The sequence below is a fragment of the Galeopterus variegatus genome, unplaced genomic scaffold, assembly GCF_000696425.1.
Source record: "Galeopterus variegatus unplaced genomic scaffold, G_variegatus-3.0.2 Scaffold341, whole genome shotgun sequence".
Lineage (NCBI taxonomy): Eukaryota > Metazoa > Chordata > Mammalia > Dermoptera > Cynocephalidae > Galeopterus > Galeopterus variegatus.
In genome coordinates, this window is record NW_007726452.1 from 600,819 (window position 1) to 614,616 (window position 13,798).

A 13,798-nucleotide genomic window follows, 5' to 3' on the forward strand; every position below is an offset into this window, starting at 1 on the left:
AAAAAAAAACACATTAAAACAAAAACATGTACAACATTGATAAGCATTTTAAGCATTTTGCTCAAAGGGAGAAAAGAACAGGAAGGGCTGAAAGTCTCCACACAAACCAATCTTTTGATGAAACATATTTCTTTTTTTCTCTGGTCTCTTCTATGAGACTGTGTACAAAGTGCTTATTTATATTTTCTTTGTTTTCATCCCAAAGCTAGAAGATCAAAGAGTTAATAAAACCTCCTTGCTATAGAAGGTCATTACAAAACTAAATGCAGCAATTCAAAGTGGAAAATAGAATGAATGCCAAGGAGATGTTTAACGAAGTAACATTCTAGATGTATTATTTGAAGAACATTTGCAGACTCGTTTGATTGCTTTAGAGTGCACAGGGAACAATGCTTCTGCGCAGAGCTAATACTGACTGATGGCTGCGTTCTGCCAAACCATGGCCAGGCCACTTGTAATCACAAGTATATTTGATATAGAATTACCTAATATGGTGGAAATATTCATGAGTATTTTGCATAGCAAAATGGTATTAAAAACTTCCACCTCTTCCCCCCCCCCTTGGTCCTAATTAGAAGCCCAGACTTAGGAGATGAATCTGTCCATTTGAAAAATAATTTGAAGCACTATTTTTTCAAGAAGTGAGAAAGTTGAATGGCAAGATAAGGGATTGGTTTAATGATTCCCATTAGCTATTGAGATCCTTCTTATTTTCCTTGTTTCTTCTTTTTAGTTCTTCTTTAGTGCTGACATCCTTAGAATGGGAGCAAATACAAAAAATAGAGTGGTGGCCTTGGAAATCATCGATATTGCCATATTTATTTATTGAAAAGAGACAGGCTGGTACACTGATCTTCCATTTCAGTGTGACATGTCAGAGTTTGCCACTTACTATATGCTATGGTCTGAATGTTTGTGTTCCTACCAAATTCATATGTTGAAACCTAATCCCCAATGCAATAGTATTGAGAGGTAGGGTGTTTAAGAAATGATTAGGTCATTAGAGAGAGACCTCATACATGGCATGAGTGCCCTTACACCTATAAAAGAGGTCTGAGGAAGCTTGTTTGCCCCTTCCACCACATGAGTACATCTTCCATAGAAGGTGCCGTCTATGAAGCAGAGAGCAGCCCTCACCAGACACCAACTCTGCTGGTGCCTTGATCTCGAACTTCCCGGCCTCCAGAACTGTAAGAAATAAATGTCTGTTTTTTATAGATCACCCAGTCCAAGTATTTTTAGTATAGAAGCCCAAACAAAGACACTACAGCCTTGGAATCTCAGCATTCGGACCCAGTAGCAGTTTTCTTCCTTGAAAAGAAGCAGCAGAACAGCCTAGAACATCAAAAATGACCATCCTGGTAGAGCCGGGCTATATGGCAACAGAAAGGCCAAAGGATAGAGGGTACTTAGGGTCTCTGAGTGAGGTATAATTAAGCATTTTTTTTTCACTATTGCAAAACTTGGAAGATACAGGTCATTTTCACATTGAGGTAAAAGGGGTTTTTTCCTAGGGTAATTTGGGGGTGCATTGGAAAACTGGCAATAGCCAGGTATTCAGATAATGATTTTACTCAGAGGAAGAGTGCAATTAAATAACATAGAAATTTTAAAATAACTGAGGTTAGGTTTAAGCATTTAAACTTTTAAATTATTTGAGGCAAATAATTGACCTATTTCACTATAAAATGAATCTGTTTTGAAGTACTATTGAGTGTTGTGCAAATGCAAATAGTCTTTTTTTGTTCTTTTTGCTTCAGTGGTGCATGTTACCTTCCTGCAAGGCAACCAGTTTGCAGATCTGGCCAGAGGGAAAATTACTGAGAAACAAAATAAAAAAGGGTGTAAGGCAGCCCAGCTCTCTGAACCCTCAGAAAAGAGACTTCCCTCCTACTCATGAAAGAGGACGATTGTGCTCAGTACCACTTATCCAGTGCCAACAATCTGGTAAGCCCTCTATTCAATGCTATATCAGGGCTCCAGCAAGGTGACCTGGAGTTTGGGGCCGAGGTCAGGGAAAGGTCATTGCCTGAAAAATGGAACTAGTCAAAAGGAAAAAATCCTAGGAATGGGTGAGGTTACTCACCCACAGAAGTAACCCAATCTAAGAGATGGTATAGAAAAGCATTTTAAAAATGGAATCCAAAGTTCTAATCCTTTTAAATAATCCTTCTGGCCTTTGCAAACTGGTGCTAGGATGCTCTGAAGCGTGGCTGCAGGAATTAGTGTCTTGTCACTAAAATTTATATGACTTTATATATTCCTCTATTTTATCTCTGCTTTTTTAGGTTCCTCAATTCCCTCAATTTCCTCCTCCCTTCTTCCTCTTCTTCCACTGCCACCCCAACTTCAAAACTAAGGACCAGACAGACACTAGGTATGCAGACACCACTACCCTGTCCTTTGAAACCTACTCTGAACTAGCAGGTCAACTTTCCCCTCCTCAACATCTTCCTGGTACCTCCCTATAAAGCAGTGTGTCAAACACATGCCTACGTGATGACATTAGTTGGTCAGGGTAGGTCGTGGATGCCTGTTTTAAATAAGCCCTTTTAAGATTAAAGGAAACTTTATGCTTGGAATACTTATTTGTCCTTTCATATCACAGCTTTTCTTATCTCATGAGACATTTATGAGTGCTTACCAGACGCCTGTTATGAAGACAGGCTACAAGATAAACATGGGCTTGGAGTTACATATTTTCGGCTTCCAATATATATATGTGTGTGTGTGTGTGTGTATTTTACATATATATATGTATATATGGATAGCATTTCTTTCCCTGGATGGCAAAATGAAAACATTTCACAAATAAATCCACAAATAAAACTGTAGCTCTTTAAAGATGTGAAAAGACCAGGTGTACTTTGAAAAGGATTTTTATTTTAAGTAGATAACCAGAATCTAATATGCACAACTAAAATGTTTACTATTTATCTGATTATTTTCTAAGAAACACAAAAATCTATTTAATTACTTATCCTTGTGTAGGATAGTAGAGAAGGAGTTATGACTTCTTTTTGTTTTATATTTGTTGCCTAGAATTCATACAAGAAAATCAGTTTTATACAAAATAATTTTACAAAATTACTTTTGAGACAATTTCTATGGATCAATTTCAGTAGGTCATCTAATACAAGTCTTTTAATATGAGCTCCTTAGTCTTATTAGTGCATTATAAATTATCTTGCAAAAAATACATTAAAAACAGAATTAGAAAGTCTTTGGCTTAAGTAGCTCACAGCCTTAAGTTAAAATAGTATAATGCATGTTATACAGAGAGAAATGTAAATGTGGTCTAAAAGAACATTTGTGAGTCAGTTTTACATTAAACATTGAACAGGAAAGTTGACTTATCTTAAAATAAAGCAAGTCACTACATCACTCTGCTACAAGTAAATGTGTCTTTGTAAATAAGGATGAATTGACAGTGCTTGAAAGTACAGTTCATCAAAATCACAACAAGAAACCAAATATTATGAATGTGTAAGATTCCATGTTTATTTAATACCCATTACGTAGCCAGTTCACTGAAACCAGACTTTGTAAAGATAAATAACATTTTTGATGAACATAAACAATGTCATATAGTGAAATTAATTCTGGATTTTCACATGAATAGAGATGTCATTATGCAAGAGTTTCAACAATAAAGGCCTTGCCTTGAATTAGCATGGCATCTCTCAGTGCTTCAAGGCCTCTTGGACCTCCATCCAGCTCCAGAGGAGAGATTAACAGCTCTGTGTCAAGGAGGGCAGTGATCATCATGTCCACACTCAGCTTCTGGGGAACCTTCCCCCAGTATCTGCACTGGCCTCCAATGTGATTGGTATCATGGGCACCTTCTCAGAGGACATATCCAAGGCTCAAGATGGGTATTTCTAGGACAAAAAAAAATGTTTTAAAAATAAAAGCAATATGCAGATAATGCAAAAAGGCTCACTCTAGTGAAAACGACATGAATGTACATTTAATATCAACAATTTTGGGGTTTTTTTTTATAGTTGCTCATATTTATTAGAGTTTTCTTTGCACCAGGCATTGTGTTAAGCACTTTACATTCACTAGCACATAAAATGGACCCAGGAACTCTATAAAATAAGTACTACAATTATCTCTGTTGCAGAAGCCAAGAAACTTGAATGCAGTCTCACAGGCAGGAAGTGCCAGAAGCAGAGCACCCTTTGTGTCCCCAAATGCAAAGGTAAGACTGGTAGCATCCTATGCCCAACATTGTGCATGAGCTAACAGCTTCCTCAAAGCCATTCACAGCCCTTTAAAAACTTGAGCTTCTGAATTTCCAATGAGAAGAGAGCAGAACTGTGGTTACCATAGGCAGGAAAGAGGAAAGGGAAGAGGGGAGAGGCTGGCCATTGGACACAAAACAGCTAGACAGGAAAAATCAGTTAGTAGTGTACAGTTGAGCTAGGCATCTATCATTAATAATAATTTACTGTCTGTTACAAAATGGCTAGAAGAGAGGAGATCAAATGTCCTCATTACAAAGAAATGATTAAGTTTTTAATGATGAATATGCTAATTACACTGATTTGACCATCACACATTGTATACATGTACTGAAATTCAACTCTGTACTCCCACGAATATGTATAATCAATATATTTCAATTAAAAAAAACTGATTTCTAGATCCTAATGCTTTGGAGGTAGAAGGAAAGAAGTGAGTGGTCCCTTTAATGGGCCCAAGATATTGAAGCTCCCCTAATAAAAATAGATGAATAAATAAATAAATTTCCAGTTAGAATAATCGGACAGAAAAGAGTTTGGAACCATTTATTTTTTTAATTATTTAATGATTTATCAATCCCAATACTCATGTTTTCAAAGGTACAATCTTGTCCGCATTTATCATCCATTAAGTACAATGTTTGAGGATCTATAAAGCAATTGTGAACAAAGACAAACTCATATTGTGGATAATAACATAAAGTATACCAACCCCCCCCCCACAAAAATACCTTATAATTTAATGGTTGTTTACTATGAACTGTTCATTATGCTAAGCACCTTCATACATTATCACTAGTCCACCCCACAGCTCTGCAAAGTAGATGTTGCCAGTCCCATGTTACACAAAGGAAAACCAAGGGTCGGAGACCTGACCAGCACAAACTAGCAAGTGAATCCAAAGTGCCTTAGCCAGAGTTTGAATTCAGATCTCTCATATTCCATTATCTGAGTTCTTTGCATTCCACATACTGCAGCCCAGAGGACATGCAGATTATGAAGTTCTGCAAAAAAGAAAAAAGTCAAGGAAATCATTCATCTAGTTTAACAAAAAACAAGGTTTGGGGATCTCAATTATTCAGTTTCATAACATCAAAATTATTTATTCTTAATAAAATAAATAGTAATAATACTCAATATTACTAAAGCAACATATAAAGATCACATTTAATCTTTATACTTCTGTAAGGTAGATATTATTACCTCCTCATATGAATAGATATTGCAATTTAGAGAGATAAATGACTTTTCCAAGTAACAGACCTTGAACCCACACCCTAACCCTGTGGTCTAGTCCAGAATTCTTTCCATTGCACCAACACATTTCACTCGTCATGTTATTTTGCCTAAGTTTCAATGTAAAAAGGATAAAAGAAGGGATGAAAGCATGGACCAATCACTGTCTTTGGCCCTTCTTCTTTTCATTATCTAAATCACTCTCTGCTGAACAAGGACAGGATGTCTTTTGAGAAGTCATTCTGATAAAGTATGGATTCAATAAAGCAAATCTTCTCACTGAATATGCTTGGACAAGTATTAGAGTGATTTTCTAAAGGTCCTTAGTTCGTGCTTGGTTTTCAGTGTGTTCTTTTTCTCCTCTTCAATGTCTGTTTTCAGATGAGGAGTGAGGAAGCACTTTAACAGCTATAATAGCTCTGGGGTATCTAACAGGTACTAGAACTTACATCTAGGTCACTGGTTCAGATCCAAAGATACATGGTTCTCTCTTCTGCTAACCTGTGATTTCAAGCAGTAAAACCAAACTAATGTCTTTAAACTATCATGTCCTACCATAAAACCATTCCTCTCTACCTTGATTTAGAGGTACTGGTGGGGAATCAACTAGGATTGTTACCGCTGGGAACTGGCAGAGCAAGTTCACTTCATCATTATGCCTTTGGAAGCAGGACATCTGGGTATAAGCGACCAGGTGAGGTGGGATAGCATATATTTCCTTTAAAAAAAATTCTTTTTGAGTTTGGGAAAGGTGAGATTAGGGGGAGTGGCAGAAAGAACAGAAAGGAGTAGGTGACAAAGAAGAAAGATAACCCAAGTTTTGACTAACCTAAAAAGGACAGAAAGAATGACCAAATGGGTCAATAGCTGACATGTTAGAAAAAAAGAGTCAAATCCAAATGTATCAACTTTGAAGACTAGAGAACCCTGAATAATAAAGGTGAAGGTCAAAGCAGAAGGCAGTTAATTCAGTACTCAGTTATTCTTAATTAGCTTTTGGATTATCTTTAAATTATAAACATAGCTTCAGGTATTATGAAGAAAAGATGCCTGAGTCAGGAAGACCCAATATTTGTAGATAATATTCTGGTTCCTGGAGTGGACTAAGGATGTACTGGCCTCGTTCCATTTCATTTCACAGCCTTGTGCTTGAAAGGCTTCTTTCTGTTTGGTTGTACCATATATTGCATATTTCTCATTTTATTCCTTCTTGAACCTCAGTTTACTACTATGAAATTCCGTCATTTCATTTCACAGCCTTGTGCTTGAAAGGCTTCTTTCTGTTTGGTTGTACAATATATTGCATATTTCTCATTTTATTCCTTCTTGAACCTCAGTTTACTACTATGAAATTCCGTATTAGTAAGGCTAACCACTTTTATTTCATTGTTCTCTGTAACAAATATTTACCAATTTAATCTTTATGACAAACCTCTGAGATAGTGTTTATTATTATCTCCATTTTGCTGATGAAGATACTGTGCCACAGAAAGACCTGGCAACTTTCCCAAGGTCTTGTAGTTAAGCAGTGAAGTTAGGATTCAAACTCAGGCAGTCTTCTCCAAGTCCTTGCTCCTAATTACTACATAATACTCCTTTCTTAGATATTTAATGCAATTAAAATATTTTAGTCTTCTAAGAATAAAACTTCAGTACAAGCAAAGTTATAGTTATGTTTCCAAGTATTTAATGAGTCTATCACTGACCTGAAATACATTTTTTGTATTATAATACTGTGCTTTAATTACTAATCCATTTAGATATGTAAATTATTTATTTTTTAGAAATAAAAGATGATAATATTCTTTTATCTACATAATGATAATTATTACATTAACATAAACATTTCATGAAGAACTCAAGAACTGCAATAATTTGAAAGGTTTTGTTCAAAAAGCTCAGCTAGAACTAAATGGGGCACCTCTTTGAGGTATATCTAGTTTACAAATGACAAAAGACTCCTATATTCCTCCCACCGTTTCTGGGAACTGCAAGCATTGGTTGTATTAATGAAAAAGCATTGGTTGTATTAATGAAAATGCTAGTTCAGTTGATAGCATTTCAAAGAGGGAAGCAGAGGCTGTACTTTGGAGCTGAACATAAGCATAATTGGAAAAGTGCTAGTTCAGTTGATGGCATTTCAAAGAGGGAAGCAGAGGCTGTACTTTGGAGCTGAACATAAGCATAATTGGAAAAGGTGATGATTAACTATAACATATTGACACAAACATTTGAAATAATGGCTCATGAGTCCTGTAGAATATTTTTCCCCTTTTAGCAGAATCATGTACAATACCCTATTGGTTCATTTCTTGCTGTCTTATTCATGCTATGGATCTCCTGGCTAGATAGGAAATCTAGTCCATATCACCACCATATTTCAAATTAAACTCGCCTCTCTTGCTGGATGATTGGATGAGATAAAATCTAAGGATTTCTCAATATGTTTCATTATATTTTGAAATCAGAATTTCAACAAGTGGTAATTAGAATGACAAATGCCTACACTTTATGGCACGATGGGGAAGGATGTACATGGCAGTGTGTGTGTGTGGTTTATACATTTGAACAACCAAAGACTATTGTAGTGATGACAAAAGTTGGGCAATAGAGACTAGTAAATATGCTCTCTGGAAAAAAAATGAAAAGTTAAAATGAGGTGGACTTTCTATTGCATATTTATTTACCAGTCAAAGTCACAGAAAACACAAATTCATTTCAGGCTTCTTGAGAAGTGATCCAAAAAATGATTTGGCATCTCTTACAAAGTGTGTATATATGGCTGGAATGTTAAATACTATATATGAAAAAAAGCAATTTTCTACACCTTCCAAAAAAAGACCTGTTCTGACTGTTTTAGTCTGCTTCAGGTACCATAACAAAATACCGTAGACTGGGTGGCTTAAAAAACAGAAATTTATTTTCTCATAGTTCTGAAGGCTGGGAAGTCAAAGATCAAGGTGCTGGCTGATTCAGTTCCTGCTCAGGGCTCTCTTCCTGGCTCGCAGACTGTCACCTTCTTACTATGTTCTCAGCAAGTGAATGTGGAAGGAAAGATGCAGAGTTGAGAGATCTTTCTTCCTTTTCCTATAAGACCACTAATTCCATCATGAGGACCCTACCCTCATGACCTAAGCTAACCCTAATTACCTCCAAAAGTCCACATCTCCAAATACCACAACAATGGGTGTTAGGGCTTCAACTTATGATTTTTGGGGGGACACAAAATTCAGACAATAGCACTGACCAAAAATCATTTCCAGGCAATTCAATGACTAAAGTGAGAACACATTAGCCTGAGTCTTTTCTGAAATTTTCCTGTAGTTGCTCATCTCAAGTTTCCTTCTCTGGCCTTCCTAGAAACATAAACATTCCAGCTGTATATACCAAGAAAACACCAACATAAAGTGCAATAGAGAAGTGGTTCTCAAAACATGATGCAAAAACTCCTAGAGTTCCATAAAAATTCTTCATGTAGCCCATGAATGGTCTCTGTATTATGTAAAATAATTGATTTAATAATTTACTTGTGACATATAGTAAAATTAGATGTTAGCTCATTATAGCCTCATCAAAAAGAGGACTAATTCTGAAGAATTACTTTGATGGGTACAGCTGGAACTGGAAGGGTATGTGGTGAATTCTTTTGCCTCATCCAAGTGGCCTGAGAATTGAAATATTTTTCAAGTCATGTTCTTGAACATCTATTTTCATGGCATTCTGACATTTCCAGACTACTGCACATGTGATGGTTTACTGATCCTGCATACTATAAGAAAAAAGTTTGCATATTCTAAAGAGGTTTTGGATGACTATATAGGGTGCAATTTCCACTGGATTAATTTCTCTTAATCTTAAGCCTTAACTCTTTCCATTGCTATAGTACTTCCTGAAAGTGAGTATGTTTCATGAAGTCTTCAGACTGCCTTTTGGCATAGTAACATATGTGTTCTTCATAGTCTCACAATGGAAGCATCTTAAGGGCAGGGATTATAATCCTTTCCTTCTTTCCTTCTTTCCAATCCCTAGCACCTAAAACTTTGTTCCGTAGAAGTCTGTTTGAATGACTGCATGGAAATACCTAAAGTGGATGATTTGCTGAGTAGCAATACCTGATCACCTCTGTGTAAAATTACTATTTTAAGGAAAGTAAAAAAAAAAAAAAAAAAACATAAACCAACTGCTTTTAAAAATGTATAATGACCTCATGCCATGCCAAAATGTCTCCTGATATAAAGGGCCCTTCTGAGACAACCCCACTACCCTGCATAATCACTTGCAAAAGAATACTGGCCTCCACTTTCATATCATCACATCCCTGCTTCACATATATGATTCCATGGAATTATGCTATCAATACCAAGGTTTAGACCCACTAACCTTAGGCTTCCCTGACCAATTCCATGAAGTTTTTTTTTTCTTTTTCAACAGCATCTACATTACAGTGCTCGAACATCTCACAGCATGCTCTTTCGTGAGTACCTCTGTTTTGGAAGAAATGACCAATCTTTCACAATCGGGTCTCCTAATGTCAGCTCACTTCTTTACTGGAAACTTTCTGGCCCAGCAGATATTTAGGATGAGAAATGCTATGAAAAGACTACTTAAATCTTATCACTGAAGCAATTAAACAGTGCATCAGATTGAAATAATATCACTATCATAACAAACTAGAATTCTTAAAGGATGAGAGAGAAAATTTTTTGATAAACTTTGGATTTAAATTTATGTTTTCATAGAACTCAAGGACTAGTTGTCATTCATCTTGAAATACTTTGAGACATTAACCTTCTGAGCTTAAAACCACCAATTTTTCTACTTCTGTACTTCTGTATAATTGTTTTCCCTGTGTGAGATGTTCTTCTCTCCACTTGACAAACAGCAACCCAGGCTTCTGGGACCATATCTAATAGGGTTTCCTCCATGATATCTTTCCTAACTTCTTCACTAAAATATATACTTGCAGTTAATTTTTCTAACACACATTTCTTCTTGGTCCAGCTCTAAGGCCTGTGTCTTATTCTTCCACATGTCCCTAACATCTAGTAGAGTGTCTAACTAGTTCATATTAGATATTTGACAAACACTTGTGGAACGTAAATAATTAATGAGTGTAACCACCTCTTAGAGATTTCAATTTCTTCTAGTTACAGTGGAATGTAAGCCATTTTAAAATTTGACATTTAGGGCCGGCCTGGTGGCGCACTCGGTAGAGTGCAGTGCTTGGGAGCGCGGCGGTGCTCCCACCCAGGGTTCGGATCCCATATAGAGACCGGACCACTCACTGGTTGAGCGCAGTGCGGGCGCGACACCGAGGGTTGCGATCCCGTTGCCGGTCCGCGTGACACCGAGGGTTGCGATCCCGTTGCCGGTCCGCGTGACACCGAGGGTTGCAATCCCATTACCAGTCACAAAAAAAGACAAAAAGGAAAAAAAAATTTGACATTTATTATTAGTAGTAGTACTATTACTAGTAGCAGTGGTATTAAAGAAACCACTCTTCAAGGAGGAATGAAGGAATGAAAACTTTCCCCTTTAGCCTTACCCAGGGAGATCATACTCTTGTCCTTTCACAGTGGTCAAAAATCAAACAAATTATGGCTTCCAGTCAAGATGGCAGAATAGACAGTATCCAGCGTCACTCTTTCCCACAAATCAACCAATTTACAACTATTAAAAAGCAACAAATGCCAAGCTGGAGCTGCTAGAGCTCAGGAAAAGAGGAGAGACTTGCAGAGTTCATGAAGGCAGGAGAAGCCACGACGAGAGAAAGAAAGGACCACTCCCACCATTTTGACCCCTGACTACTTTAAGGCTGGAGCTGGTGAGTGTATGGAACAGGAGCTGGCAGAAGCTGCAGCTGTGCCCTTCGTGTGAAGTTGTTTGGAGGTGGCAGGAGAGAAAAAAAGGGCCTTGATGTGCCTAGGCCAGCGAGACCACTAACAAGATTCCTGAGGACCCACACAGGAGTGAGAAGCCACAGACAACTGAAAAAAGGAGTCACTCAGAGGCCCGTGAGTCATCACAAGGGACCAGTGTATGGCTGGCCCCATGGGAAGTGTTTGGAGCACAGGTGGTAAGGGAGATGGGCCCTCCAGGGGAACACTGGGACACAGCATAGACAGCCGATCTGTCCTCCAATTAGAGCAGGACCACTCAGTGGAGACTGGTCAGGAGAATAGAACTGCAGGGGATGCAGTTTGCTGAAAAGACTCAGGCCCAGAGTTTCCACACAACCCAGCTGTACCAGACCTCACAAGACCCAGAAGTACATACAAGGTCAACCATTAAAACCTGAGCTACACAAAAAGCCTTCCCCAGGGAATCAGTAGCAAAGCAGCAGTTTAGCTCAACCACAGCTCTCAAGTACTGGTCCCCACAGGAAGTTCTCCCATTTTAGAAATAAGCAGAGGACAACAAATTAGTTCCAATGCAGAGTTTAAGTGGTAGGAACGGCGAATAATCCAACATAGAACTGAAAGAATAAGCAAAATACCCACAGATCAGAGACAAGGCTTGATATTAACTAGTAAAGGTCTAACACCACTAAAGAACACCTATAAAACCTAGAAGAACCAGAAGCCCTCTGGGCTCCCAAGCCATGGAATGGGGAGTGTCAAGGGCCAAAGCCACACCCCATCCCCAACATCCACAACCAGCCCAGTGATGACCACCGAGCCACAGCAGGAAGCACTCCAGGCTCCCAAGCCAGGGCATTTGGGGGCTGACAGCTTCATCCATGCCCTCCCTGACATCTGCAACCAGCTCAGCAATGACCCAGTCACTGCTGGAAGCCCCCTGGTCTCCCCTACCAGAATGAGGGGGGACCATGGGCCTCAGTCATGCCCCCTCTTAGAAAGAGGCATGGAGCCTAAACCCAGCTGCAACTAGGCAAGCTGCCACCACCACCCTGGGGCCCCACTGGGGGCCTGAGGTATGGAGCTAGGGGAAGCCCAACCCAACCACAGCTAGGCAAGCTGCTGCCACCACCCCAGGTTCCCGCCAGGGGCCTGAGGTGTGGAGCCAGGGAAAGCCAAACCCAGCTGCAACTATGCATTGCCACCACTGCCCTGGGGCCCAGCCAGGGGAAGCTGAACCCAGCAGCAACCAGGTAAAGAACAGACCGAAAACACCATTTTCATGCGGGCAGCCCACTATAGCCACTGCAATTGCCATGGTCACTGCAAAAGCAGCTATTCTCAATAGCAGCAGTCACAGCCACTGTGCAGACTCTCAACTGCATTGACACAAGGAGAGGCACCATCAGAAAATAAACAAACAAAAAACAACAAAAAAGAAGGTGTCCTCTCTCTCCACAAAGCACATTCCAGAATAATAGAAGCAGCACCTGATTTATGATAATAGGGGAGGAATTATCACACCTGTCTCAATACTGGACAAATCATCTAGGCAATAAACCAACAGAGGAACAATTAGTCTACCAGATGGAGAGAACAAATCTTTGGTTATTAGAGGAGGAGGGGAAAGGGATGGGAAGAGAGAAGTGGGGAAGGAGAGGGAGAAGGGAAGGGGGAGAGATTGGATAAGGGGCAAAAAGAATAAGTACAACTTGTAACAATGAATATGCTAATAAAAAATAAATTAAAAAAACATAATCCTATCCCCTTACCAGCCAGCCATGAGAAAAAAATAAAAATAAAAATAAAATAATAATTAATCAAACAAATTATTATTTAAATTAATTTAAATCTCATGGTCCTGGGGCTATTTGACAATAATTATTTGATTGTACTACTAATAAAGAATAGAAAAATGTATACCAAGTAAGGCATCTGCCTTGACAAAACCAAGTTCTAAACAATTCCAAGGTTTTTATTCTTTCCATGGTTATTATATCTCTGAGGGATCAACATTAGAACAGATCTAAAAGCTCCTGGTCCTGGTCTTCTCCTCAAGTGAATATGCTAAAACCAAAGGATTCAATAATGTTTTCAATTTACAATATCTCACTACAAATTTTTAATTTTTTACAAATGAATCATTAAAGTTACAATTAACAGTGGCTTCTTTGAAAATTTTTTAAAGCTCTCTTTAAGTACTCAAGGGATAATAAAGAGTAAAAAAATGTTCTGTGATTGGTTAAGGAGCAAAGGCGTATGTGCTGTTTATGGCATGGAAAAAATTTGCCAAGTGACTTCAGTTAAGCTGGATAATGTGACCCCATATTTGATGAGTGGAAGAACTAAGCGGGAAGCCAATTATGGAGGATTGACATGGAAGATAGTAGATCACTTGGTCAGAAACTCGGGAAGTAAATCAAGAAAGCTTGCCCATTTACAATAGCCACCAAAAAA

General features: G+C 38.4%; 1 long non-coding RNA gene across 1 annotated transcript; it reads right to left on the bottom strand.

The window, feature by feature from the left end:
• Positions 1-2,863: 2,863 nt before the first annotated feature.
• On the bottom strand, positions 2,864-5,394 carry LOC103586452. Its single transcript, XR_550150.1, has 2 exons — positions 4,979-5,394; positions 2,864-3,881 (listed from the first exon to the last, which is right to left on the bottom strand). It is a non-coding gene; the product is annotated as an uncharacterized LOC103586452 (long non-coding RNA).
• Positions 5,395-13,798: the final 8,404 nt, after the last annotated feature.